General features: G+C 46.8%; 1 long non-coding RNA gene and 1 pseudogene across 1 annotated transcript; both read right to left on the bottom strand.

Annotated features, from left to right (window-relative positions):
* Positions 1-3452: 3452 nt before the first annotated feature.
* LOC116561919 lies at positions 3453-9353 on the bottom strand (annotated as a pseudogene).
* Positions 9354-10966: 1613 nt separating this feature from the next.
* LOC116561903 lies at positions 10967-22215 on the bottom strand. Its single transcript, XR_004273664.1, has 3 exons — positions 22065-22215; positions 15713-15715; positions 10967-10977 (listed from the first exon to the last, which is right to left on the bottom strand). It is a non-coding gene; the product is annotated as an uncharacterized LOC116561903 (long non-coding RNA).
* Positions 22216-24066: the final 1851 nt, after the last annotated feature.

Raw genomic sequence — 24066 nt, 5'->3', positions numbered from 1 at the left:
GCGAGGGGCTCCCAACAGCTCAGGGTGTGGCCCAGCCTCGGTAGGAGAAGCAACCTTTCTGGAAGCTTCCAGTCAATGCCAGGCTTCTCTCTCTTCTGCCCATGGCATTTTGAACTCCCAGTGTACACAGATCTATTAGGGTCCCTTGCATCCCTTAGAAATCTCTGCACAGAAGGCCAGAGCCATGTTTCACTTGTCCTTGTCCCCAAGACTTCCTGCAGGTTCTGGGTCACAGCAGTGAGTCCTTAACAGGCATAGATTAGAACTCTGCCAGAGTTTCTGGGTCGAGTGATGAAGCGCAAATGTTTCCCCTTCCAACGCTCTCTGAACTCTCGGTTTGTATTTCAATGGCTGTCACTCTCCTGTTCACAAAGTGAAGCCGGACTAAGCTGCCCTTCCTCCCTGGCCTGTTTCAAGCCTGAGGTCTCTGAATAGCCGTGTTAGCTGTAGCAGCGAGTGGGAGCGTTGTCTGCTGTGACAAATGGCTCGCCCCTTCCCCTAGAATGGCCACTGGACTTTCTGGGAACTTTCCTCGCAGTCCTCTGGTAAGGGAGGGTCTCGGTGGGCCTGTGGGGGCTGGGCAGGGACTGCCTGGTTCGGGCTGGCTCCTTCTCTTTAAAAGTGGAACGAGGGCCCATTCCAGAGTCAGGATGAGCCCCTGCAGCGCTTCTTAAACTTCTACAACCCGGAGCAAGCTATTTTGCCTCTCTGAGCCTTCATTTTCCAACCATATTTGGGCCAAGGAGAAGACTAAATGAGATACCATATGAAAGGTGCTGGGCCCTGGTTAGATCTTTAATAAACAAATTCGGGCAGGCAGTGGTGAGGTCCTTGCCTGCCCCCTCTCACCCCCAGCTGCCTCCTGCCACGGCCTAGCTTTCGGAAGGGAGGCGGGGCACCCACCCCACACCCTACAGCCTAAGCCAGGCTTGCTGAGTCCCTTGCCACCTCCTTTGTTCAGTAAACATTGACTGGGCATCTGCTGTGCCCCAGAGCCTGCAGGAAGCCATGGGGCCAAGGACAAGTCAGACATGGCTCTGGCCCTCTGTACAGAGATCTCTATAGGATGCAAGGGACGCTAATAGATCTGTGTACACTGGGAGTTCGAAATGCCATGGGCAGGAGAGAGAGAAGCCTGGGATCATCTGGAAGCTTCCAGAAAGGTTGATTCTCTTACTGAGGCTGGGCCACACCATGGGCTGTTGGGAACCCTTGCCATGCCTTGTTTTGTTCAGCTCTAGTATATGGTGACCCTGTAGTTCCAGCAGGACTTAAAGCAGCTTTAGGAAATCAGTGATGATTGAGACAGGGCCTCGCTCTGTCACCCAGACTGGAGTGTGGTGGCATCATCCTGGCTCACCGCAGCCTACACCTTCTGGGTTCAAGCAATTCGCCCACCTCAGCCTCCCAAGACGCTGGAAGTACAATCATGCACCACCACACTTGGCTAATTGTTTATTTTTTGTAGAAACAGAATCTCACCATGTTGCCCAGGCTGGTCTTGAACTCCTGGGGAGCCCAGCAATTCTACAAGCTGATTACCGTAAAGGCATCTTGCGTTTGGGTCTAAATTTCTTGGCAGCTAAAATAAAGGGAGGAACATATTGAGTTACACAGTTTTCTTTTTCTGACAAAAGAATGCATACAAATTGACTTGCAAGAGCCTGGCATTTTCTTGGAATGAAGTGCCTGCCAAAACATGCTCTGAGTGTCCCTGTAAAAGAGACACTGGCTTGTGGAACGGACCAAGGCTTCTACCACAGTATCGCAAAAGACCCACAGACGCTGTTCAAACAGACGATGTCTGTAGGGCATTTCCAAAAAGGCAGAGGCCACCGGGAACATCATAATTCAGGGAAGGCATTTCTGCTTTTGATGTCTCTGTTCTCTTAGGACAAGTACAAGAAGAACCCAATGAAAACATGTCTTCTCCTGCATCCCAGAGCCAAACAGAGCCCTCAGAGTGGCTTCACTGCAAGGATCCAGCATCTCCATTCATGGCCTGTGGATGGTTGACATTTGAAGAAAACACCTACCCACGTATACATTTGTGTATCGATGTACACATTATGTATATGTGTGTGTGTGTGTGTGTGTACACACATGCAGCTTTTATTATTGTAAAATTAGTGCTAGTGTTCTTTGCAAAAAATTTTGAAATATAGAAAAACATGAAAAAAAGAATATGCCAGTAACAACAATTCAGAAAGATAAGCTCAATTAGATCTTGCTATATTTTGATTTAGTCATTTATCTACATGCGATATATATATATACACACACATGTATCTCTGAATGTGACCCTAGGGTCATTGGGTCATTCTCTGCAACTTTTTAAAACTTCAAACTTTCTCCTTCAACAAGAGTTTATGCATATATATATGTATATACACATATATATATGTTTAGCAGGGTCATGCTGTGTCACCCCGGCTGGAGTGCAATGGTGCAATCACGGCTTATGGCAAACATGACCTCTCAGGCTCTAGTAATCCTCCCACCTCAGCCTCTTGAGTAGCTGGGACTACAGGTATGCACCATGATGTCTAGCTAAATTTTTTTTTAAAGTTTTGTAGCAATGGAGTTTTGCCATGTTGCCCAGGCTCAAGTGATCCTTCCACTTTAGCAGTCCAAAGTGCTGGTATTACAGGCATGGACCACCATGCTGGGCCAACGTGGGGTGTTCCAAGATCCAAGAGGAAAGACTTTATTGAAAATGTTTTTGTTGCAATGATTAGAAAAATCTTACTTTTAGCCAGGTGCAGTGGCTCATACCTGTAATCCCAGCGCTTTGGGAGGCCGAAGCAGGTGGATCACCTGAGGTCAGGGGCTTGAGACCAGCCGGGCCAACATGGTGAAACCTTGTCTCTACTAAAAACACAAAAATTAGCCGAATGTGGTGGCAGGCGCCTGTAATCCTAGCTACTCGAAAGGCTGAGGCAGGAGAATCACTTGAACCAGGGAGGTGGAGGTTGCAGTGAGCCAAGATCATGCCATTGCACTCCAGCCTGACAGACAAGAGCGAGACTGAGTCTTAAAAAATAAAAGAAAAGAAAAATCTTATTTTTAAAACATTAAGCTAAATGATAAATAAAAACTAAACTGTCATGAATTAACAGATTTAAAACAAACAGTACATTAAAAAATTCATTGTGGTTTTTCAAAAAAATTTTCCCTGTGAAGTGTAATATACGTACAGAAAAGGGCACAAAATAAATGTATAGCTTAGTCAATATCCATCACCTGAGTCAATAAATAGATGTTGCTAGAACCCGAGATACCTCTTCATGCCTCCTGCCAATCTCTACTTCCTTCCTCCTCCCCAAAGGTAAACACTTCTCCTGATTCTATTATTCGTTACTTCTTAGTTTTGCCTGTTTTCTAAACAATTTTTATGCTGAGAGTCTAATGTATCTATTCTTTTGCATCTGCTTTCTTTTTGGTTGTTGTTGTTGCCCCAGGTTTGTTGAAAATAATACAGCATTACAAAAAACGTTCAAACACGTCCCCGAAGCGTTTTGAAATTCATCCCAACTGGAGGCTGAGTGACCTGCAGGTTGGACAGACTGCCGAAATTCAAAAGCTTCTGCATTTCCTTAGTGTCAGGATCTATGTCAATGATCTCCTGATCCAGGACTGAGACATCAGGAACATAATTGTGTCTCCTTTCTCTCTCCTCTTCCTGCAGCTTGAGGGAGCTACCTCTGACCAGGTCTCTCTGAACCTGTTTCATCAGATGCGTGACGTAGCCTGCTGTGTTGTTTCACAGCGTCTTGCTAGGGATGATGGCGATCTCCTCGCACATGGGCTTGTTCATGTGGAAGTCGTTGCCCAGGCACGGGCAGTACTTTTCTATGATGACCCGGGCCGCCTTCTTCACGGTTTTGGTGTGAACACGGCCAGTGTTGGCGGGTCCTTGGTGAGAGAGCACATCTGCTTTCTTTTGCTGCACAGTATGCTCGTGAGAATCCGTATGTTGTTGCATTAACCAGGGTTTCTTCATTTTCCTTGCTGTATAGTATTCTATTGTGTGAATCCACCGTAATTATTTTTATTACTCTACCACTGATGGAAGCTTAAGTTGTTTCCAGTTTGGGGGTACTTGTAAATAGTGCTGCTCTGAATATTCCATGTGTCTCTCGGACTCTTGGTAATCATATGTTTCTGGTGAATACTCACTTAGGAGTCAAATTGCTAGGTGTAGGGTATGTCTGTCTTCAGTTCTAGTAGGTAAAGCCAAACCATTTTTCAGAGTGACTATATCTGTAAGAAAGCTCCTGTTGCGCTGCAGCTTATGAACAGTAGGTATTATGAGATTTTTAAACTTTAGTCACTCTGATGAATGTGGTTTTATTAAATAATTTGCATATAACTAATGAAGCTAAGCACTTTTTCATATGCTTAATGACCAATGGCATATCCTATTGTGAATGATCCGTTCTGATCTCTTGACCTCGTTTCTAACAGTTTGCCTGTCTTTTTCTTATTGATTTATGGGAATTATTTGCATATTTTGGATACTCTGGTGTGTTTGTTTTCTATTGCTGCTGTAACAAATTACCATAAACTAACTTAAAACCATGCAAATATATTCTCTTATTGTCTGCAGGTGAGAAGTCCAAAATCAGTCTCAAGGGGTTGAAATAGAGGGGAGAACTGTTTCCTTGCCTTTTCTAACTTCTAGAAGTCACCTGCATTCTCTAGCCTGTGGCCCTTTCCACATGTCGCTCTAACTGCTTGCTTCTGTTGTCGTATCTCCTGCAACATTTCTGCCTCCTTCTGAAAGAACCCTCATGATGCACGTAGGGGCTGCCTAAATCATCCAGTAGAGTCTTCCCACTGCAGGATTCTCAGCTTAACCACATCCACGAAGTACTTTTTTCTATGTAAGGTAAGACAGTCACAGGTTCTGAGCATTTGGATGTGGACATCTTTGGGGGTCATTATTCTGACTACCACATGTAATATATAAAACCAACAAAAAACAAAATATTTAAAATCAACGTACTAAGGTACCAAATCAAAGAGTCAATTTGAAAAGATCATTGTAGCACCAGTGCTGGTCAGAACAGTGAATTACTAGCCTCTTGGAGGGCATTTGCAATCCAGCCTGGCAACAGAGCGATATTCCATCTCAAAAACAAAACACAATACAACAACAACAACAACAATAAAATGTACAATTAAAAGATACTTAATGGGCTGGGCACAGTGGCTCACGTCTGCAATCCCAGCACTTTGGGAGGGCAAAGTGGGCAGATCACTTGAGGTCAAGTGTTAGAGACCAGCCTGGCCAACGTAGCAAAACCCCTTCTCTACTAAACATACAAAAACTGGCCGGGCGTGGTGGCATGTGTCTGTAATCCCAGCTACTTGGGAGGCTAAGGCAGGAGAACGACTTGAATCTGGGAGGTGGAGGTTGCAGTGAGCCGAGATTGAGTCACTGCATTTCAGCCTGGGCAACAGAGCGAGACTCTATCTCAAAAAAAATAAAAACAAAAAATAAAATAAAATAATAAAAATGAAAGATACTTAATGGCATGGTACACATTGCAAGATATACCGTGCTATGTTAAGCACCAATTACCTAAGAGTTTCTCAAAACGTTAGTTCTATATAACGTCTACAGTAAAATGGTCCATAAATATATTCGGGGAATATTGCACCCTTACCCTTCTTTCAGAAATGTGTAATATTAGAACATTAAAGGTTCCAACAAGTCCTAGAAGAAGAAAAAATAACTACTTAACCCAATATTTCCCAAACTTATTTGACTACGCTTCTCTTTCTTCATGGAATGCTTATTAAAATCTTGCAAAAGTCCACATAATGTACAGAAAATCTTGTGGGCCAGGCATGGTGGCCCATGCCTGTAATTCCAGCCTTTTGGGAGGCTGAGGTGGGAGTATGATTTGAGACCAGGAGTTCAGAACCAGTTTGGGCAACATAGATCCCACCTATACATTTAAAAAAAGAAATTAGTGAGGCATGGTGGTGTGTGCCTGTAGCCCCAGTCACTCGGGGGGCTGAGGTGAGAAGATCGTGTAAGCTGGGAAGCTGAGGCTCCAGAAGCTATGATCATACCATTGCACTTCAGTCTGGATGATAGGGAACCTATCTAAAAAAAAAAAGAATGCCCCATCTCACATGGGTCTATCACATACAAAACAGCTATTTGTTTTGTCTTGTCATTAAAACTTTTTTTTAGGCCGGGCGCGGTGGCTCATGCCTATAATCCCAGCACTTTGGGAGGCCGAGGTGGGTGGATCACGAGGTCAAGAGATCGAGACCATCCTGGTCAACATGGCGAAACCCCGTGTCTACTAAAACTATAAAAAATTAGCTGGGCATGGTGGCACGTGCCTGTAATCCCAGCTACTCAGGAGGCTGAGGCAGGAGAATTGCCTGAACCCAGGAGGCGGAGGTTGTGGTGAGCCGAGATCGCGCCATTGCACTCCAGCCTGCGTAACAAGAGCGAAACTCCATCTCAAAAAAAACAAAAAAAAAAAAACTTTTTTTTAATTTAAATTTTATTTTATTTTAATTTTTGACATGGCGTCTTGCTCTGTCACTGCAACCTCGCCTCCTGGTCTCAGGCAATCCTCCCACCTCAGCCTTCCAAGTAGCTGGGACTACAGGTGCATGACGCCACATCTGGCTGATATTTTTGCATTTTTGGTGGAGACAGGGTTTCACCATGTTGCTCAGGCTGGTCTTGAACTCCTGAGCTTAAGCGACCCATCTGCCTCGGCCTCCCCAAGTGTTGGGATTACAGGCATGAGCCACCGCGCCCAGCCTACACTTCTTAAATATATTCATTTACATAAAGTAGCCCATGCAGCAAAGTACTGATGTCCTTTCAAAACCGTCAGGACCATCAGCTTTGATTTGAATGAGCAGAAAAAACAAACTGATTGCTTTTCTTTGAAAGGATGACTCTGTTGTATACATACCACGGTCTCCTGTTAGACATTCATTAAAAGTCTGAGATTTCTGCAGTAAAACAATGTGATTACAACTCTGATAATTAATTATTTTATCGGGCAACTTTTTTGGGTATAAAATATATATTAAAAATCTTACACTCTCAGTGTTCCATGATACACACTTCGAGAAATATTGAATTAGTTCATTCTTCAAATTTTCCTGTTAGAGAAACTGAAGCCAAAGGAGAGAAGTGACTAGTCCAAAGTCACCCAGTAAGGTATAGTTAGAGCCCCTCTACGCCAGGCTGCCTTGAAAGGAGAGGTAACTCAGCAGTCACACTTATCTATAACGGTCAGTTTATAATAAAAAACAGCAAGAATAACATAAATGTCCAGATAGTCACCACTCAGGTTAAAAACTAAAATTTTGCAAATATAGTCCAAGCCTTCTAAGACTGGTCTCATCTCACTTCCTTATAGAGGTAACCTCTGTCATGAAGTTGGCATTTATCTTTTCTACGCATGTCTTCCTATGTATAACACTGTGATAATTTGCTAGGGATGCCTTATCAAAGTACCATAAACTGGGGACCTAAGCGACAGAAAATAATTCTCTCATAGCTCCGGAGGCTGAAGCCCAGGACCAAGGTGTGAGCAGGCTGGTTCCTCTCCCTCTGTCTTCACATGGCCAGCCCTCTGTACATGTCTCTATTCTAATGGCTTCTTATAAGGAAGCCAGTCAGATTGAATCTGTGCCCACCTTGATGACCTCATTTTAATTTAACAACCTCATTAAAGGCCCCATCTCCAAATAGTCACCTTCTGAGGGTGTTGGGTTAGGGCTTCCACATGCGAAGTTTGGGGGGCACATTTATTTCAGCCCATAACAGCCTCCTACATGCTCATTCTCCTATGGGTAGTGTTTTGGGGTGTTATAAACAATGTTGCAGTGAATATTCTCACACAAAGCTCAGTGTCACATTTGCTAACTAGAGCTGAGTGTATATGCCTGGGAGTGAAATTGCTGGATTATTTGGGTTGCTTATTGACTAGACCTTCCTTTTCTCATTGATCCGTAATATCATGTGTCAAGTTGCCAAAGACACATGGGAACTGTCTGGGCTCGCTAGCCTGTGGGTCTGTTTGTCTCTCTGGACGAATTCACAAAGGAGAGGCCTCTGTTAGGGATTGAATCGTGTCCCTCCAGCTCCAAATTCATGCTCTGGAGTCTGAATCCCCAGGACCTCAGAATGTGACCTAATTTGGAAATAGGGTTGATGCAGATAAGTGGAGATGAGGTCATCTTGGAGTCGGGTGGCCCCTCGTCCAATATGCCTGGTGTCCTTACAGAAGGGGGACATTTAGACACAGACACACACAGAAGGACATCCTGTGAAGATGAAGATGGCCACATATGAGCCAAGGAAAGAGGCCTGGAACAAGCAACCCTGCCTATACCCTGACTTCAGATTTCTAGCCTCCAGTGCAGTAGGGAAATACATTTCTGCGGTTTAAGCCCTCCAGTTGGTAGTACTTCAATACGGCAGCCCTGGGAAACCGATACAGCCTCCAGCCTCCATGCCACTTCCCCACTCCGACCCTCCTTCCCCATCTCTCTTCACTCTTTGAAAGCCAGAAATAGCATAGGATGGTGAGTCAGGGCTGGCGCTGCTTAGGAGCACTGCCAACCACACCCCAGCCGCCTAGCCCCACGATTAAGAGAAAGCGCAGGGCAGTGCCGTGGACTGGGCCTCCCACCCATCCTCAACCAGCCCCGATGGCCTGTGTGTCTTCAACAAGTTACCAACCTACTCTGGGCTTTAGTTTCCTTGGCTGTAAAATCAGGTGGCTCCTTGGGATTTTCAACTGTTCTGTTTATAACATAGCATTTTTAGGTCACCAGAAATAAAAATATTCTGCTTGCCTCCCACTTTCAGCAAACTTGGGTGGCAAAGATGACTTCAATTCTTCTAATTATTGGAGCCACAAATGGCTCTGTCTCATCCTCAAGATGAGTTTGGTTTTTACCTTTTAATCTGAGCCTCTGCCCATTTTGCAGATAGTTATCTGTGAGGCGTGTGTCTGTGTGTGCGTGTGTGTGTGTGTGTGTGTGTGTGTGTTGGATGCTGGTAGTAGCTGCTTACTTGTTTTCACAAGGATGCTGTCTGACCAGGGTCACTCAGAATGATGGAGTCCAGGTGGACCTTGGCCAGATTTGAACCAGCAACCGAGGTAATGTATTTAAATCTTCTCTATCTATAGACTAAGGGTAATGGAAATCATCAGACACCAAGCAGCTTGTATGTTCCAAAGGTTTCAGGACTGACGTTGGTTCTGTGGCTCCCCGTTTGGCATCTGGCTTTCATTAAGCCATAAAACACAGTTTATGGCCCTTCCGGATGTAACAATCACTTTCACAATATCCATAGTGGCTGAGTGGTTATCAGAGGAAGAAAGTCAGACATCTAGCAGTCTCTGCGTCCTTGTTCTCTGTTGTGGACGGTGCCAGCCTTATGTGTTAACGTATTCATCTCACTTCAACCCTATACCGGTAGGTATTAGGATTGCCATTTTTAGATTTGGCACAGAGAGGCTTAGAGACTCTACCAAGTTCACAGAGCTAGCAGAGTCTGAACTCAACCAATGTCTTTCTTGAAAAAAAATCTTCCCTAGACAATTTTGGTGACAGTTTTACTTGTTAAAATGTTATTTGAGGCCAGGCACGGTGGCTCATGCCTGGAATCCCGGCACTTTGGGAGGCTGAGGCGGGCAGATCACGAGGTCAGGAGTTCAAGACCAGCCTGGCCAACATGGCGAAACCCCATCTCTATTAAAAATATAAATTAACTGGGTGTGGTGGCAGGTGCTCGTAATCCCACCTACTCGGGAGGCTGAGGCAGGAGAATCGCTTGAACCTGGGAGGTGGAGGTTGCAGTGAGCCGAGATTGTGCCATTGCACTCCAGCCTGGGCAACAAGAGCAAGACTCTTTCTCAAAAAACACATTTTTTAAAATTTGAACTCCTATGCCTCTGTGGGCTAGATGCCTGGCACACAGTGGCCAATGCTTCTGTGTTTGAACTGCTCAATTATCTACTCTGAGCAGGAATTGTGCTTATCAAGTGTTTGGCAAAGGATTCGTGTGTATGGGTGCTTCACAGGCATAGGTTCAATGTTAAAAGTAAATGTAGGCACATGAAGATTTTAACAAGTTTACTCGAACATTCAGCAATTCAGCGCCAGACTGCTAGCTGTTCAGGATTCCATCGAGGGCGCACAAGGGAAAAACCTTTATGAGGTGTGTGCACAACGAAGACAAATAAAATATTTGATTGGTTAAAGTGAAAAGCCGATAGCTAGAGATTAGCGGGCAGTTTGCGATTGGTTAAGCTAGGTTTCGTTTTACTGTTTTCATTGAGTGGGGCTTTTCTTTGCTTAGGAACCTGAGGTGTTGGAGCTGTCCCAGCCTAATGGGCTCCCAACTAATTATAATAATAAGAGGACTAGCAGCTGCAGCCCAGCACAGCACACTTGCACTAGGATCTGGCTTCCCGTAGTTTCTTCTGAGTGGTTTCTGTTCTGCATGCTGCAGGGGGTACCTTTGGTGGACACTGTGATGTGTCACCCAGATGCCCCTTTGCCAAAAAATATGCTTACCTAGCTCATGGGAATGCTGTCTACAGACAAATCTGTCAGCCCCTTCAGGGTTTGCTTCAGCGGCAGAGAGCTGGTAGGTCCAAGGTCATGGCATTTTGGGGTGGCTCACATCCAATGGGGAAGGTATAAGGGCTTGGTCAGCTGGGCTCAAAGGGAAACGACTGTGAGGGCCATTCCAGTGCCCACGCTTTCTGTGGTCAGCGACGCTGTCACTGGGCCTGGTCTCCTCCTTCTGCCCAGTCCTGCTTCCTTCCTCCCTCTTTTCCAGGGCGGGTGCAGACGGCACTCCTTAACAAACATCCTACCTGTAAACGACCTGTACCAGCTCCCCCTCCCACGCCTTCCTCAAGACAGTCCTTCAGAGGCAGGAAAGATGGCCCTGCACCCCTGAGCCTCCTCCCTCTCAGCCCCATGACCTTTGGCCCGGTGCGGGCGTCTTGGTGAGCCCAACATCTTGGGCACTTTCCTGGGTGTTTCTGAATTCCAATCCTGGAGGCTGGTGGGGATGGATGGCTGGTTTTCTGGGGCAATCCCCAAACCCTGGGCTTTTCTCATTGATTATGGTGACAGTCACAGACAGCTTCCAGCATAGAGAGAAGCATTGCTTGCTGCTTCCACAGGAACTAATTTAGTCGGAAGCCCTAACCCTGGCAGACAGTGCATGGGTGTATTTCATATTTTGCTTTCCAGATCTTTCCTGCACCCAGAGGGAAATGAGCTTATCAGGCCACAGTGAAAACCAGTAACTGAGTAAATGCAGTTGCTGAGGCTTCAAAAAATAGTGTCAGTCTGCCTCAGCAGAGGTCCCTCCGCTGAGGAGGATCTGCGATGAGCAAAGGTCATGATAATCCCTTTGCTTAGCCTATGGGAGTTCCTTTATTATTATTTAAATGCAAGCCTGAGGAGTAGAACCTTGATTAATCGAATTCTTTCAATGGATCGCAGTGTGGCCCTGCCCTTCATAGGCCGTCTCCTTGCTCTTGGTGGCAAATAGTAGAAATAAACTTGACCTAGTTTAACAACGACAACAAAGTCCAGAAGGGAGAATGTAGTTTAATGTATTTTACCAAACGTAGGTAAATGCTCTGAAATGCTCCCTGGACCCAGAAAGGATCAGACATATGATCAGAGACATCTGTCCCTGAATTCTGCATGTGTGTATTCGTGTGTGTGTGTGTGCACTTGTATGAATGTATGTGTGCACTTGTGTGTGTGTGTGTGTGTGTGTGTGTGTGTGTGTATGTCTTTCCCTAGATCAAGTGCCTGATGGTGGCAAATGGCCAATTCTCCATTCCAGGCTTTATATATAAACATTTTAACCACATCAAGATACTAACTAAACTCTCTCTTGGACTCAATCCCAAATTCCTAGGAGATACAAGTTCATTGGCAGGTTTTGGTCAATATTTCCATGATATTAGGCAGGGGCAAAAGGGAGGATCGTATAATCCAAACCTGCGGCCAGGGACCCATCCCTGTGGATGTGACCAATGGCCCCAAGATGGCCACTCCCAGCCAGCCCTGCAGATTTGAGCCAGGCAGCGTGCTTTGCTGTCTGGCCTAGAGGGTGATGATTCAGCTGCAGACTAAAATAATTACCTGTGTGTGAGGCGAGCAAGATCTCGCACTGACTTCAGCAACACTTTCCTGAGCTCACCTTGTCAGAGAACCCTGTGCAGCCAGGTTCCGCCATGGGAGACTAACAAAAACTGTGATGAGCCCGTCTGTGTTTAATATGAAAGGTCACCACGTGTTGAATGACTTCTAATGTACCAGATGTTACATATACATCAGGTCTCAGCTTCACAAAGAATCTGTCAGGAGACAGCATTCTGTGCCCACCTTATAGATCAGGAAAACGGATGCTCACAGAGGTTAATGAATTCATCCAGAGTCACATTGCTAGAATGAAGTGGGTGGAATTTAGAATTTGATCATACATCAGGTTAATTCTAAAGCAAGTAGTCTTCCCAGAATGATGATATATCTCCTTCTAAATAATGACTAGATAACACAAGTGAAACTTTAATGATGCATAAAATGCATAATTGAGGAATGCTGTGAAAGGCTACATGGTGCAATAACCATTCACTGAAATGTGAAGCATTCTGTCAGTCACCCGAAGCCCAGGTTTCAGTGTAGACCAATTCCCAGTAATTTATGGGATGTGGAGACTTCACTAAATCCGCACAGTCTTCCCTTCTCGTGCTTCTTAATTGCTTTGGAAATCATCTAGATGCTTGTGTGGCCTTGGCCCAGGCTTATGGTGCAAACCAAGTGACGTGGGGTAGGAGGAGGGGCTGATACTCTGCTTTCAGGGTCTCTGATTGAGGCAAGGAAACAAAAGCAGGCCCAACTGGTGGCCAGGTGTCTACCATTCAAGGGGTCCGTGGGTGTGTGGTGCAAAGAGCACTGAATGCTGAGTCCGTGCCTGGCTTCTCACCTTAGCACCAGCTCTTGATGATGGTGGGACTCAGGCAGACCCACTTGCCGACCCTGACCTCCAGCTTCCTCATCTCCAGGATGGCCTCATTAACCTGCCTTGCCTCCCTCTCTGCATTACACTAACACGGTTTATTAGTCTGTAACAGGAATAGTTGCCATGTAATCATCACAGTTCAAATTGACTCTCTCTCACCTCAAGCTAAGCACTTTTACATTTACTTTTCTCATAACCCTCACAGGTGGATCCTATGATTAGCCCCATTTTACAGATGAGGCAACAGAGCCTGCAGGGTGAAATGGCATGCCCCAACTGAGTGTGCCTAGACCCAGAGCTCGAACAGAGCTGGCCCGGAGAGTGTCTATCACCTGGAAGGTTTTGCTATTATTGTCATGCACGATTTTAATCCAGGCAGCCCAGGATGTGACCTGGGCAGGGGATCTGGGTGGGGAACAGATCCTCCGAGACCTGCTGCCTCTACCTTCCTGGTGTCACCAAGGAAACCACAGCTCCTTTGTTGTTGCCCTGGGAACCATCTAAAGTCTCTCTTTCCTTCAGCTTCACCATGGAGACAGCCAACGGGAGAGAAGTTCCTGAGTGGGAGGCGGTACAGCAGGAAGAGGTGAGAATGCGCCTCCAGGAACTGGCACTGGAAATTCCCACTCGGCTGAGGAATGCACAGGCATTCCTGGAGCTGCACAGAGGCACATTGTGGAAGCCGGGATGTCCCTGGGGAAACATAGGTTGGAAGAATTGTTTTCTGAATTTATTTCTAGAAGTTGCCTTTCCTGCAGTCAGCCATTGTCCAAACCAAAGGAAATTCCCAAATTTTCATGTCCCACAGAGGCTGCAGATCTCTTCGGCTAGGTCTTTTCTTTGTCTAATTTTGCTTCCAACTTGCTGGATGACATTGGGTAACTCAAGTACCTCTCCCCAGGCAAGTGTCGGATGAACCCAAGTTACACCAATGGCGCTCAGCCCTCCAGACTTCTAGGCCAGGATAAGTTCTTTAAACAAAACACAAAGTTCCAATGAGGGTTGCCACACTTTTTTTAATTTCTATTTTTTTTTTGAGACAGAGTCTTGCTCTGTCACTTAGGCTGGAGTGCAGTGGTGCGTTCTTGGCTCACTGCAGCCTCCACGTCCAAGGTTCAAGCCATCCTCCCACCTCAGCCTCCTAACTACAGGCACATGCCTCCATGCCCGGATAATTTTCGTAATTTTTGTAGAGGCAGGGTTTTGCAGCCTCTTGCCCAGGCTGGTCTCGAACCCCTGAGTTCAAGCCATCTGCCTGCCTCAATCTCCCCAAATGCTGGGTTAACAGGTGTGAGCTGCAATGCCTGGCCACCACACTTTTATTTGGGGAGATCAGGATGTCAGAATTGGAAACTGCATTTAATCTACAGAGGCAGGATGATGTGACAGTTAAGAGCAGGCACAAGGAAATTAGACTGGACAAGTTCAGGCCCTAACTCTGTGACATGCTGCTGTATGACTTATACCAATTTGATCTCCTAGTCTTACTTTCTTTGGAAGAAAAATTGGGTTACTAATTGGGCTGGGTGTGATGGCTCACACCTGTAATCCCAGCACTTTGGGAGGCCAAGGCAGGAAGATCACGAGGTCAGGAGTTTGAGACCAGCCTGGCCAACATGGCAAAACCCTATCTCTACCAAAAAAAAAAAAAAAAAAAGCCAGGCGTGGCAGTGGGTGCCTGTAATCCCAGCTACTTGGGAGACTGAGGCAGGAGAATCACTTGAACCTGGGAGGCAGAGGTTGCAGTGAACCGTGATCCTACCACTGCACTTCAGCATGGGCGACAGAGCAAGACTCTGTCTAAGAAAAAAAAAAGAATACAAAAATTAGCTGGGTGTGGCAGCATGCACCTATAGTCCCAGCTACTTGGGAGCTGAGGCAGGAGAATCACTTGAACCCAGGAGGCAGAGGTTGCCGTGAGCCGAGATCCCACCACTGTACTCCAGCCTGGGTGACAGAGTAAGACTCTGTCTCAAAAAAACAAAAACAAAATTGTGTCTTTCTCTTAAGGTTCCTGTGGTGATTGAGATACTGTGCAGTGCTTTAACACAATGCCCAGAACATGGCAACACTCAATCAATATTAGCAAATATCATCATCATTATTTCTATCATTTCACCAAAGAAAAGACATTTTAACAAAAACAAAATTTATATCTTGGCCAAAATGATAGTTTAAATTGTATACATTTAGTTTTGGAAGTATCATTCATTGATTCGCTGTTTCATCAGGGTGGACCTAAGAATCCCTGGATTCAGTAATCTTTCAGTGATCTTGGGGTTCTTCTGCTCTAAGAGGAAGAACTTTCAGGAATCTTTCAGGGGTTCTTTCAGTGATCTTGGGGTTCTTCTGCTCTAAGAGGCAATGCTTTTGGGGCTGTAAATAGCCTCGATTAGCACAAGAATGTTCATGGCCCATGGCTAAAGAAGTGATAAGTCAGGTGCCCTTAGTGGCCTTCCTGAACTTGGATTAGACTCTGGCTCTGCACAGCAGACCTCTCATGCAGGGCTGGACTAGTTCAGGAAATGAGAACCACAGATATGTAATCCCTCCCTACTCTCCTCCTTGTCTCTGCTGGTGACGTCAGGTTTCAGCCACACCAGCCGTTAACTGAGGTCCAAGAGTCCTGGCCTGGGATCCCGAGCCCCTAACTGCCTGTTCTGCCCTCCTGCAAAAGCTAGTTGTTTGGGCCACTTGGTTCCTGGTTTCTGTGCGGCCACTCCCACCCCCACCCCTTCTCCCTGACCGCGGGCTGCGGAAGAGCGGGACACTGTGGAGCCTTCTCAGATTATTCAGAGAGGCTTCTTCCTATTTAGTCTCCCTCTGGCTGTCTCTGCTGGGATCTGGGTGGTAGAAGCAGCAGGAGGATCAACGAACAGGCTGAGCTCCAAGAAGCCTGAAGTTTCCAGAATCTAGCGGGAAAAGCATTCAGAGTCAGAATGAGTAAGCAACTTCGTCTCCGGGCCTTTACTTTTCTGTAAAACAGGCAATTCTCTCTACCTCACAGATGTGATGAAATAATACTTCGACTAGTAGTAATAATATTCATTCAGGAGTGGATCTGGGTCTCGTGGGGTCCTGAAGCTTATTCAGTGTGGAGGGGCCTTTTTAAGAAAGAAGAATGCACATTTACAAACACAACGTTAAATATAAAAGGGAATATTTACTTAGGAGAAAAAAACACAACAAATTACAATTAGAAGGAATAACTGAGCGGGGCACAGTGGCTCATGCCTGTAATCCCAACACTTTAGGAGGTGCAGACGGGCAGATCACTTGAGTCCGGGAGTTCCAGACCAGCCTGGGCAACATGGTGAAACTCCCTCTCTACAAAAAATGCAAAATTTAGCCAGGCGTGGTGGCACATGCCGGTAGTCCCAGCTACTCAGGAAGCTGAGGTGGGAGGATCACCTGAGTTTGAGAGGCTGGGGCTGCCGTGACCTGTGATCCCGCCACTGTACTCCGGCCTGAGCCACAGATGAGATCCTGTCTCAAAAAAAGAAAAAAGAAAAACTGAGCAAATACTGCAAATATCACACAGTCTAGAAGAATAATGTGCTACATTTTATTAATTGTCTTCTTTGCTTCTAATACTTTTTCGTACATTTTTTTGGCTGCATACATTTTGAGGCTTCTTCCTATGACAATGGTTTGGTGATAGTATTTTCTACCAAGAGATTATAAAGTTAATTCAGTCTTTTCCTTAGTACAGTTGGTCCAAATTTGTTTTTTATTACTGATAGTTTCAACTGGGTATCAATGACAAATTCTCTGCCTGCAATTGCAATGACACATTCATGATTAGAAGCATTTTCTTCAACCTTGCCCAGCCTTGCTTCATCCCCACAAACCCATCCTTTTGCAGCCGGAATGCATTTGTGTCAGTGTGACTTTGAGCACTGCATTTTCTGTCATGATGCCTGTTGGGTGGGCACCATGGGCCTCAGGAGGATTTCTAGAATCTACTCCTCCTCCAGGACAGCCAGCAACAACTTAATGGAGGTGATTCTGAAATGCGTCAGTATATCCCATTTACCCAAATAAAATGAATCTCCAGGCCAGGCCTCCTCCTAACAATTGCATAGCCCAGGACAAGACTAGAAATGGAGGTCCTCTCTCTGTATATTTAAAATAAATTCCTGAAAGTTATTGATCATGCTAACAAACCGTTAAATACATTGTGTCCCGTCCTTCTACCCTGACAGTTTGAAAGGCCAGATTCAAATTTAGAATTCTCAGAATCCTGAGTTCCATTGGGAATGTGATGTGTGGGGGAAGCTGGCCCTGTCCCCTGACTGGCTGCAGGTTCTCCTTCTCCAGGAGGAAGCACTTTGCGTCCGGTGGGCTCTGGCACGTGTGTGCACAGCCCAGTCTCATGGCTTAGATAAATCATTCCCGTGTACACAGCCATTTCTGGCAGCCCCTTAGGCCTGGGGAGGCACACCAGGGTGTGAGCCGACCTTTGGGAGGACATGTGTAGGGGGGAGATCCCATAAGTGCCAAGGCAGGAGCAAAAAGCCTCAGCCTATTTCCATATAAATAATGAAGAAGAAAGTAACTAGAAATATAATTGTAGTAGTTATTAGTTATTCCTATGTAATCTTAGTTATTCATAGGTGATCTTGGTTCTTTTACTAATGCCTCTCAGGTCAGAAGTGTGAACCTGGGGTGACATTGTGAAATGAATGACATTAAGGCAAGATGCTCTAAGCCCTCTGTCACGCCCACGTAAGGGCTGCTGGAGGGCGCCTCGCTGTGTGGTAGCGCCAGCGCTGTGAAAGCGCCCGCTGTTTCGCCAGCCAGGGAAGGAGACGTCCAAAATGGCTGAGAAATCTCCTTCGTGGGGAAGTTTGGAGAAAACTCCGCTTCTCCAAGCTCTTGTGGTAAGGCCTGACGGCTGTCAGGTAGACCTGCAGACATCCGGGGGCTGAACTGTCTCTATGCGATGCTGTGCTTCAGTGGTCACGTTCCATGTCTACTCTTGTGTTCTGCTTCTCTACCGGGTTCCTTTTTTCTTAGAAAAGATCATCAGTAATAGTAATAAAAATCTTCATGTTTTAGTTCTTTCTTGATAAGTATGGAAAAGGTGCTCATGCATTATGCTCCTTACTCACTTCAGGTGCCAGCAATTCCTGAGCCCCTACCTGAATGACACGTGATGTACGTGACCCTATCATTGCCACGCCCTATCTACCCTGCCCCCAGTCACCGACCACCAAGACCACGCCCTACCTACCCTGTCCCCAGATTTGCAACTCAATAAAAGTGAGAGCGTCCCGGCATTCAGGGCCACTGCTGGTCTCCGGAATTTGGGTAGCAGTGGACCCCTGGGCTCAATCCCTTTTCTCTATCTCCGTGTCTGTGTCTTTTATTTCTACAATTTTTCGTCTCCGCACCAGCCGGGAGGGGTTCACAGAACCCTATTGAGCTGGACCCTATAGACATGGGCAGAGATCCTGACAGGCCCTGGTAGCATGAGTTATGTTGGCAAGGAATCCCGGCTCTCTGGGGCCAGGGCATCAATCCAGGGCTTCTGATAAGCAGATCCAGGAATGGAATTGGGGATGCAAGAGGTTTCCTGAAGAGAGACATCTTCGAAAGGTAAAAAGCGATGGAGGGGGATTGGTTGGGGAAGGCTTCGGATGACAATGTTGAGCTGAAATGTGCTCAGGGCAAAAGTGGACGGGGAGAGCCCCACACTGTCCTGCAGATCGTTTCCAGTGTGGGCAGCCCAATGGGCAGTTCTGGTGCAGACTGCCCATCAGGAGTCCTGTACTGGGCATAGAAAGCTCCCAGCCTGCTCACTGCTGGCCGGGCGACCTGGGAGGGGCTGTAGTGAATTGTGAAGGGGCTTCAGCTGGATGCTGCCAGCTAACTCCTCTCCTTGCAGCTGATCAGCAAGTTCCTTCTGGAAGGGAGATCTGAGCCACACGCCTCCATGACTTCTCTGGTCCACGATAGCCAGATTGGCTTTGTTAAGTGGGAGTTCATGCTGCTGGGCCCATATGTCACCTCTGCTTCTGCCAGTTCATAGCTCATGGCATATGCTAGCTGACATCCCGTGGCTGAGCTGTTTTGCCTACTTGGCTATTTAGTGACCCTTTTGTGATGAATGCTTTCAGGTGGTTGATATATAATGCAAAGATCGCCATTCTTTATGTCCATTTCCGTATAGCCATGAACATTCCTCTCTCCTAGACCTCCTTGTCTCTGATCATTCATTCTTCTAGGCTGGCCCCTGACCAGTCTGCCAGGTCACTTGTCACTGCCATGAGTTCAGACTTTTTCACCTTTGGCAAAGATTCCTTTCACACAATGTGCATGACCAGGGACAAAGCTTGAATCCCCCCAATCGGAAGGGTTTCCCCTGGCCACTGTCATTAGGGGTCCGTCCCTGAGTGTTGCTGTAAGGCAGCTGCTTTCCAGTGTCTGCTAGTTTCCACACACAGCACCCAGCCAACCTATCTGCAAATTAAATTCGGCCCCTTCCTCCACCCTCAGCTGGCTATAGGAGGCCCCCCACCGCCTGCTCCCACTGACAGGATGGCCATGGCGGTGTGCTGAGGGAGGGGTGATGGTGCAGCTGTGGCAGATGACACAGGCTCTGGGACACCTGCTCATACAACCTCCTTGTGTTCACCCACCCCCAGCTCAGGCTTGATCCCAGGTGTACCTGGGCTCTATGAGAGCCCAGCTCATGCTGGGTATTTCTAGATGCATTTTCACTTAGATCCCTTGGGCAACTCTCCCATTCCCACCAGGGCTCAGTAACACCAAGAGCTGCTTTTTGAAAACCATGTATTCTCTGCTGCAGATGGCATGGCCTTGCTCCAGGCCCCCAGGAGCCTGTGTTGTCATGCTTCCATGGCGGCTTGTCATTAGCTCTACACTTCATCCTCTTCCACAATTGACACCTCCAGCCCCACAGGGACTGCCAGATCAAATGGCCCAAGTGGGAGGGCTGCCTGCACCACAGCCTGGACCTGCTGCAGGCCCCACTCTGCTCTTGGCCACACAGAGCTGGCAGCCTTCCATGTCACTTGCCAGATGGGCTGGAATAGCCTTCCTAAGTGTGAGTGTATTGCCTCTAGAACCCAAGGGGCCTATCAGGCATCGTGCCTCCTGCTTTGCAATAGGGGTTGCAAAATGTAGCAATTTCTCTTTTACTTTGGAGAGGATGCCTGGGCATGCCTCTGATCACTTAATCCCTAAAAACTTTATTGATACGCCAGTCTCTGAATCTTCATAATTTCGTCCTCACCCTTGAGAGCACATGTACTTTATCATGTCGTCTGCAGACCAGCTACTTCTTCTCATCCTGCCAAATTAGAAAGATGTCATCAAAGGCCAGGCGTGGTGGTTCATGCCTGTAATCCCAGCACTTTGGGAGGCCAATGCAGGTGGATCTTCTGAGGTCAGGAGTTCAAGACCAGCCTGACCAACATGGAGAAAACCCGTCTCTACTAAAAATACAGAATGAGCCAGGCATGGTAGTGCATGCCTGTAATCCCAGCTACTCAGGACTTGGGAGGCTGAGGCAGAAGAATTGCTTGAACCGGGGAGAAGGCGGTTGCAGTGAGCTGAGATCTCACCATTGCACTCCAGCCTGGGCAATAAGAGAGAAACTCTGTCTCAAAAAAAAAAAAGAGATGTCATCAATTTCATGGATCAATAAGATGCTCCGTGGGATGCCCAAACAATCCAGATCTCTCTAGACTATAGTAAGACAGAAAGCAAGTGAGTGAGTCAAAGAGCCCTGGGGCAAAACTGTAAATGTGTGTTGTCCGATCCACGTGAAGGCAAAATATTTCTGATTCTCAGTCAGTGGTTCTCGTTCTGGAAACTGATCCAGGCAGGCGCTGTATCACACGCCTGTAATCCCAGCTACTCTGGAGGCTGAGGTGGGAGAATCGTTTGAGCCCAGGAGATCAAAACCAACTTGGCAAAGTAGTGAGAGTCCATCTAAAAAAAATCACACACAAAAATAAATAAAATGACATGGAGTAAACTAAAAAGTCACATTTTTGAAAAAACTAACTCCAGTTTATACATACACACATAAATACACACACACACACACACACACACACACACACACACACACACACAGAGCAGTCCACGTATGGGCTGCCCCTCACTAGCATCGCTGTGTTCTGTCAACATCTCTCCCTCACTCTGCAAGCAAGCCCTGTTGGCTGCCACTCCAACCTTGCCAGTTGTTACAATGGGTGTGACCTTCTGGCTTCTGGCAATTAACACTGCCATGTGCCTCTACTGCTTCAGGGCACCACTCCAGCCCATGAGAGCAGCTGCAGGGGCCGAACCCTGCAAAGTCCCAGAGGCGGAGCTGCCCAAGGCTTTGGGAGCCCACCCCTTGCAGCACTGCATCCTGGATGTGAGACATGGAATCAGAGACATCATTTTGGAGCTTTAACATATAATGGCTGCCCTGCTGGGCTTTGGACTTGAGTGGGGCCTGTAGCCTCTTTCTTTTGGCTGATTTCTCCCTTTAATAACGGGAGTATTTACCCAATTCCTATACCCCCATTGTATGTTGGAAGTGAACTTATTTGTTTTTAATTTTACAGGCTCATAGGTGGAAGGGACTAGCCTTGTCTCAGATGAGACTTTGGACTTTTGAGCTAATGTTGGAATGAGTTACGACTTTGGGGAACTGTTGAGAAGGCATGATTGGATTTTGCAATGTGAGAAGGACATGAGATTTGGGAGGGGCTGGGGCTGGATGTTACGGTTTGGATCTGTGTCCCCACCCAAATCTCATGTCAAATTGTAATCCTCAGTGTTGGAGGAGGGGCCTGATGGGAGGTGCTTGGATCATGGGGGCAGGTTCTCATGAAAGGGTTAGCACCATCTCCCCAGTGCTGTTCTCATGCTAGAGTTCTCATAAGATCTGGTTGTCTGAAAGTGCGTAGCACCTCCTCCCTCTCTTGCTCTCTCTCCTGCACTGGCATGTAAGGTGTGCCTGCATCCCTTCTTCTTCCACCATGATTGTAAGTTTCCTGGGGCCTCCCAGAAGCCAAGCTGAAGCTGCTGCGCTTCCTTATAGCCTGCAGGACTGTGAGCCAATTACACCTCCTTTCTTTACAAATTACCCAGTCTCAGGTATTTCTTTATAGAAGTACGAGAATGAACTAATACACCTGGTCTTAAGCCCCACACTGATCAAGCACCCCCCCTGCCTGGACCCTCTTTAGCACCCATTGGTCTACGGCAGCTCATTCTTGCAGCACTTTTGGAGGTTCTTGCTTTCCTTCCTTATCAAGCCTAGCCTGTCCCCAGCTGGATTACACTGCTACTTAATCCTACTTATTGGCTTTACAGCCAGGAAAGGATATGGGGGCAGATCCTGAGGGGGGACCCTGCTGTCATATAGGGGAGATACCTCTACACGGTGGGGAAAGGGCTGACTCTTGATAGAAGTGGCCATCTCTGCTGGCTTTGGGGGTTCAGAGGGGTCTTGGGAACCAAAGTCATCAGGGGCTTCCACCACTTGGGTCTTCCCACCAGCAGAGCAATTTCCCAGGTCAGCATCACTGATATTATAGCTATTGGGTTGCTGTGTCATCCTAGGCACCCTCCGTGCATCCCAGACCACCTGGGTTGGAGCCCTCATGCTAGCTGATCAAAGTGCCATGCCCCCTCTTATTGCCTGCTTTCTCAGGCCACTTCCCGCATTGATGGTGACAGGTCAGGTCTTCTGGGTAGCAGAAATGGAGTCAGTTAGGAGTGCTGCAGACTGAGTAGGAGGTAAGCCTTGTTAACATGATAGAAGGTTGAAGCAGAAATGGGCAGAAAAAGACTTCATACCACAGTGCCCATCTGAACCTGTGAAAGGAACTGGAGAAGTAGCAGAGTCACCAGGTAGAGGCTCAGAATGGGATGCCATCTGATGAAACCCGGTCCAATCCAGTTGGGAGCTATGGTGCAAAGACAGCCCACGAGAAAGATACCCCACGGGCAGAAATGGCCAGCCACTAGGATTCCTGCTGTGGCCTTTAGCTGAAGGCTAACTGGTGAAAATGTGGCCTTGGCTCAGATGCTGTGGCAGATCCTGATGCTGTTCTGGCTGGAGGTCTCAGCTAACTGCAGCCCTTGCAGCTTACCAGCATGTTCTTCTTGAAGGGAGATCTGAGGCGCAGATTCCCATGGCTGCCACACCTGGGGAGTGGCCTAGAAGAAAGTGAAGCTCCCTTTGGCTATGCAGACTACTTGCCCTTGGGGTAGAATTGCAGCTGGAGGAGGAGAAGAGAGGGGCCTTTGAAAGTAGAGGGTATGCACTGCCCAACTCCAGCCTGAGGATGTTACTGTGTCGACCCAGCTCAACTTTTCGTTGGCTAAAGCCCCCAACAGGCACACCACCACCCAACACAAATAGAAGGGTGGTGGAAACACAGTCTGAGTGGGAGGAGACAGTGATCTTAAGGAATTGTGGTTCAAATATTATATCTTGATTTTTGTGTATTTTATAAAAACATGCTAATCTATTGCTTGAGTCCTCCCAAGGTTTTGGAAAGGGCTCTTGAAAGGGAGGCCCTGAAATTGAAGCTTCGTGAGCTTCATGATGATTCCATTTCTGCATTAACTATTGCTATGGTTTTCATACTGAGCAGTTCCTGCAATTTCAGGTCCTTCTTTTTCAGATGGCAGCTGAGGCTGACTACCCTGGGGAAGGGATGTCACAAGAGAAGGCATACAACCAAGATGGTAACTCTCAATTTTTGAGCTCCTAATTTTCCCATGGCAGGGATAAGAAAAAAGGTTTTTTGTTTTTTTTTTTTTAAAAAGAGAAAGCTTTGGGTTGCAAAAATCTAGGCCTTTGAACTTTAAAATCCTGTCCTTGAAAGACTTGGAGAATAAAGCTTACACATAAACAGTAGATTTGGAAACAGAAATATGCCTAATTACTCTTTCAACCCTGTAGGCAACTCAGGAAACATTGGGCTATTGTACATAATGCGGTGATGGTGATGGTGGTGGTGGTGGTG

This window comes from Sapajus apella, unplaced genomic scaffold (assembly GCF_009761245.1).
Source record: "Sapajus apella isolate SASKATOON/1434 unplaced genomic scaffold, GSC_monkey_1.0 scaffold31, whole genome shotgun sequence".
Lineage (NCBI taxonomy): Eukaryota > Metazoa > Chordata > Mammalia > Primates > Cebidae > Sapajus > Sapajus apella.
This window is presented reverse-complemented; position numbering and strand designations above follow the sequence as displayed.